Here is a 5,348-nt window from a genome sequence, read left to right on the forward strand (position 1 = left end):
CAGGTTTCTCTTCAGCACTGTAGCCAGGCTGACAAAAGTCAGAGCTCTACTGAGCCAACCATCCCTTTAACGTTAACTAGTAATGACTTCATGAACTTCTTCACAAATAAAATTTTTATCATTAGAGAAAAAATTACCAATAATCATCCCACAGATGTAATATTATCTACAGCTACTCTTAGTACCATCAATGTTAAGTTAGACTCTTTTTCTCCAATTGATCTTTCTGAGTTAACTTCAATAATTAATTCCTCCAAACCATCAACGTGTCTTTTAGACCCCATTCCTACAAAACTGCTCAAAGAAGTCCTGCCATTAATTAATTCTTCGATCTTAAATATGATCAACCTATCTCTAATAATCGGCTATGTACCACAGGCCTTCAAGCTGGCTGTAGTTAAACCTTTACTTAAAAAGCCATCTCTAGACCCAGCTGTCTTAGCTAATTATAGGCCAATCTCCAACCTTCCTTTCATATCAAAAATCCTTGAAAGAGTAGTTGTCAAACAGCTAACAGATCATCTGCAGAGGAATGGCTTATTTGAAGAGTTTCAGTCAGGTTTCAGAGCTCAGCACAGCACAGAAACAGCTTTAGTGAAGGTTACAAATGATCTTCTTATGGCCTCTGACAGTGGACTCATCTCTGTGCTTGTCCTGCTAGACCTCAGTGCTGCGTTCGATACTGTTGACCATAATATCCTATTAGAGCGATTAGAACATGCTGTAGGTATTACAGGTACTGCACTGCAGTGGTTTGTATCATATCTATCTAATAGACTCCAGTTTGTACATGTAAATGGAGAGTCCTCTTCAGACACTAAGGTCAATTATGGTGTTCCACAGGGTTCAGTGCTAGGACCAATTCTATTTACATTATACATGCTTCCCTAGGCAACATCATTAGAAGACATAGCATAAATTTTCACTGCTATGCAGATGACACGCAGCTCTATCTATCCATGAAGCCAGGTAACACACACCAATTAGTTAAACTGCAGGAATGTCTTAAAGACATAAAGACCTGGATGGCCGCTAACTTTCTGCTTCTTAATTCAGATAAAACTGAGGTTATTGTACTCGGCCCTGAAAATCTTAGAAATATGGTATCTAAGCAGATTCTTACTCTGGATGGCATTACCTTGGCCTCCAGTAATGCTGTGAGGAACCTTGAGTCATTTTTGACCAGGACATGTCCTTCAATGCACATATTAAACAAATATGTAAGACTGCTTTCTTCCATTTGCGCAACATCTCTAAAATTAGAAATATCCTGTCTCAGAGTGATGCTGAAAAACTAGTTCATGCATTTATTACTTCCAGGCTGGACTACTGTAATTCACTATTATCAGGAAGTCCTAAAACTCGCTGCTGAGAAGCCTTCAGCTAATCCAAAATGCTGCAGCAAGAGTACTGACAGGGACTAGAAAGAGAGAGCATATTTCTCCTGTTTTGGCTTCCTTCATTGGCTTCCTGTTAAATCCAGAATTGATTTCAAAATCCTGCTCCTCACATACAAGGTCTTAAATAATCAGGCCCCATCTTATCTTAATGACCTTGTAGTACCATATCACCCTATTAGAGCACTTCGCTCTTGCACTGCAGGCCTACTTGTTGTTCCTAGAGTATTTAAAAGTAGAATGGGAGGCAGAGCCTTCAGTTTTCAGGCCCCTCTTCTGTGGAACCAACTTCCAGTTTGGATTCGGAGACGGACACTATCTCTACTTTCAAGATTAGGCTTAAAACTTTCCTTTTGCTAAAGCATATAGTTAGGGCTGGACCAGGTGACCCTGAATCCTCCCTTAGTTATGCTGCAATAGACGTGAGGCTGCCGGGGATTCCCATGATGCATTGAGTTTTTCCTTTCCAGTCACCTTTCTCACTCACTATGTGCTAATAGACCTCTGCATCGAATCATATCTGTTATTAATCTCTGTCTCTCTTCCACAGCATGTCTTTCATCCTGTTTTCCTTCTTTCACCCCAACCGGTCGCAGCAGATGGCCCCGCCCCTCCCTGAGCCTGGTTCTGCCGGAGGTTTCTTCCTGTTAAAAGGGAGTTTTTCCTTCCCACTGTCGCCAAAGTGCTTGCTCATAGGGGGTCATATGATTGTTGGGTTTTTCTCTGTATTTATTATTGTGCTATCTACTGTACAATATAAAGCGCCTTGAGGCGACTTTTGTTGTGATTTGGCGCTATATAAATAAAATTGAATTGAATTGAATTGAATAGTAATAGAAGACATTTGTCACAAGAAAATCAATTCAAGGTTCAGATCATCAGATTGAGAATCTAAGACTTTTTTTTAAACACCTAATTGAAGGTCGGATTTAGAGTTAAAGTTAAATATAGGTTCAGTTTGTGGTTCTGAGGGTTTGAGATGTAATCTTGGTGGTTAAACCTTGATTAAGAGGTTTTTTAGGAGGTTTCAGAGAACGTCAACACATAACAAGCCTCAGTATATGGGGTCTGTGTCAGAAAACTGTGTCAGAAAACAACCTCTGGCCAAAAAAAATCTGACGCCTCCTCGTCCAAACCAACTCAAACTTCAGCAGTGTACTCACTCAGGTACTCGGTAACACACCTGTCAAGTTTAAAGTGGACGGGATGAATGGCTGCTGAGTTGGACAGACAGATCTCTTGAATTATGGATAAGACATGACATGAAACCTGGAAGTTTTTGTGTTGCAGAGAAAGTGGCCCAACATAGCCGTGCATATTTAAACTTTCTAACTAAAACAACCTATGCATGCCTACATAAATCATTCTCTCATCTGAAATGGTAAAAAATTAAAAAAAAAAAGGTGACAAGAGGTCCTCTGAAAAGGTTGCATTTTTTAAAATAGCAAGACTCACTATTCTGCATCACAACAGGGTTCACATTAGTAACACAGATACGACTATTCTCATTGGTAGGACGCCTGACGTGCATCATAAGCGGAGACTGCAAATATATCCGAGCATATGGATTACAGGTTTGGAGGTTTCAGGGGTGCGATTCGCCGATTTCACAATGATCGAGTATTCTAATTAGAGATATCACATGCTGCTTTTTATCGCCCCCACACAACAGAGAAGAAGAACATTAACCTTATTTAAAGGGGGCTCCTGTGTTCGCTCTGTTATGTAATATCCTCTGGTCTAAACTGTACCTATTTCTGAGGGTATTTGAGGTAAAAAAGCAAACCCAAAAAACACCAAAAAGTGCTGAAAACAATGCTGTAACACCTTTGGGTAAGTGGGTGATGAATTTAGATGCGGTGCGTCAGCAGTCAGAATTATAAAACTGTGAGCACGGCGAGGAACAATGAGGGTTCAAACGTGGGTTGGGCAGAGAGGGAGCGGAGAAGGAGCTCAGGAGAAGAATCCACCCGGCTGGGTTTTTTTTATTTTTTTATTTTCTGATCAATGAGTGTGACTCACTGTGGATCACCGCTTACACAGAAATCATCCAGGATGGGCTGAGCTCGGTGAACGAGGCTCAAACTTGCGTAAATGTGGCCACCTACACACCTTTACACATGCACACACACACACATGCGCAAATGCGTATGTATTGTATCATAAGACGATGTGTGAGGGTGAAGGAGGCGCACCTGTTAAGTGATAGACCTCAGCAGCACAATGGCTGTGTGGGTTTGCGGTCTATAACGGATGTTTGACAGGCTGATGAGCTCTGGCACTCTCACACACACTCACACTGCTGCTTCCTCCACACATTCACCCCCCTCCCCTCCTCTTCTGCCTGTCTTCTCATCTCTTCAGGCGGTGGGTGTAAACTCCCTCCTTTTTTCTTCCTAAATGCCGTCTTTCCATCTCCACTCTCTTTCCCTCCTCTGCTCCTCCGGTCCTTCCATACGCGTTGTTGTGTTTTCTTCTTCTTCTTCTTCTTTCTTTCTTTTTTCTTCTCCTTCCGCCGAGTGCGAGTTTGACAGGCCTTCAGAGAGAGAAACACAGAGGGGAGAGGAATCAAACAATCCCCTCAATTAGACGGCCCACACAAACGTGCGTCTGAACTCTGTACCATCTTCATCAGCTGTCGCAGTTTTCATCTTTCAGTCGCAGACACCTTTGTTCCCGAGTTGAAAACACACTGTTCGCAACAAAAGGCAGAGGAAAAACCATTTAGCTTTGAAGAACAGGAAGCCGCGACGAGCTTTTAAGGTTTATTTGCATCTTAGAGGAGGGAGTCTCTTTCTCTCTCTCTCTCTCTGCTTCTCCTGCCTTAATTGACCCATCAGTTTGCTTGAAATTTGCTAAATTTACTCAAGCAGTGCGATGGCATTCACCATGCAGATGGATCTCTGCTGATTTTTGCCACAAGATTTAATATAATCTGGCACATTTTGAAAAGGTTTGAAAGCAATTAAGCATGAGACAGCAGATATGTGGAGGGGGTGGGGTGGGGTGGGATGCTCTTACAGTCCGGGGTTGTGCAATAATTATGATTACAAACAAGGGGGGAAAAACACAGTTGGATATCTGATGTGGACGGATAATGAGCGGGTGGATTTTACACAGGAGCAGGGACGCAGAGGAACCACATCCGCTTTGGTCTCATGCCCCTAAGCAGACTTTCAGCTGCTAACTGAGGCTTGATGACAAAACACAATGGATACACACTTAAATGTGAGGCTCATATCACACACATGCACACATGCATGCAGACAGGATGAGACCGCAGGCTGCAAAAGAAGCGAAAGAGAAAGCAAAACACAGGAAGTGAGATGCATGAAGTCCATGCAGAGAACCTCCGGACGTTCAGGGATGAGTCAATACTGTAGTAACACTGCGGCGCACTGCAGCATACCTGGAGGGGCTCAGACCTGTTGATGCAATCTGTGCTAGGACGTCTCCACTTTTCACTTTGCTGCCATCAGTCTCCTCGACACTCGGCTGTCAACCTCTCTCCCACTCCCAACTTTTCCTCCCACGACTCCCACCTCCTCCCCTCCCCTCCTCCATCGCTCATGTGTTGCTGAGAAGAGAAGAAGAAGAGAAAAAGTCCCTCACACCGTCTCATTATGCTATTTTAGTCACGCTTTCTTTTGCACTTTGTATCTGGATTGTCTTTTACTTTTATTTCAATCCAAAGTTCACTGGATGTGAATGCAGATTTTACTTATTTGGCTTTTTTTAAAGCTTCCTGAGGATAGAAACAAGCAAACAGGCTGACCTTTGGGAGATTTTCCTCAGATGCTACTGACAAACTTGCTTTCTGGCTCCATTTTTTTACGCATCTGTCTTCTTCCCTTCCACCTCCTCCTCCTCCCTTTCTTTGCCTCCCACCATGAGGCACCCAATCTATTCTCTCCCCTTTATGAACCATCTTCCTTCCTTCTAATTCTCTGA

The 5,348-nt window shown here is 42.9% G+C and overlaps 1 long non-coding RNA gene across 1 annotated transcript; it reads right to left on the reverse strand.

Moving 5' to 3' along the window:
• Positions 1 to 3,518: 3,518 nt before the first annotated feature.
• Positions 3,519 to 4,925, reverse strand: LOC120435674. The gene is made up of 3 exons (XR_005609820.1): positions 4,807 to 4,925; positions 4,021 to 4,089; positions 3,519 to 3,933 (listed from the first exon to the last, which is right to left on the reverse strand). It is a non-coding gene; the product is annotated as an uncharacterized LOC120435674 (long non-coding RNA).
• Positions 4,926 to 5,348: the final 423 nt, after the last annotated feature.

This window comes from Oreochromis aureus, linkage group 22, assembly GCF_013358895.1.
Source record: "Oreochromis aureus strain Israel breed Guangdong linkage group 22, ZZ_aureus, whole genome shotgun sequence".
NCBI classification, from domain to species: Eukaryota; Metazoa; Chordata; class Actinopteri; order Cichliformes; family Cichlidae; genus Oreochromis; species Oreochromis aureus.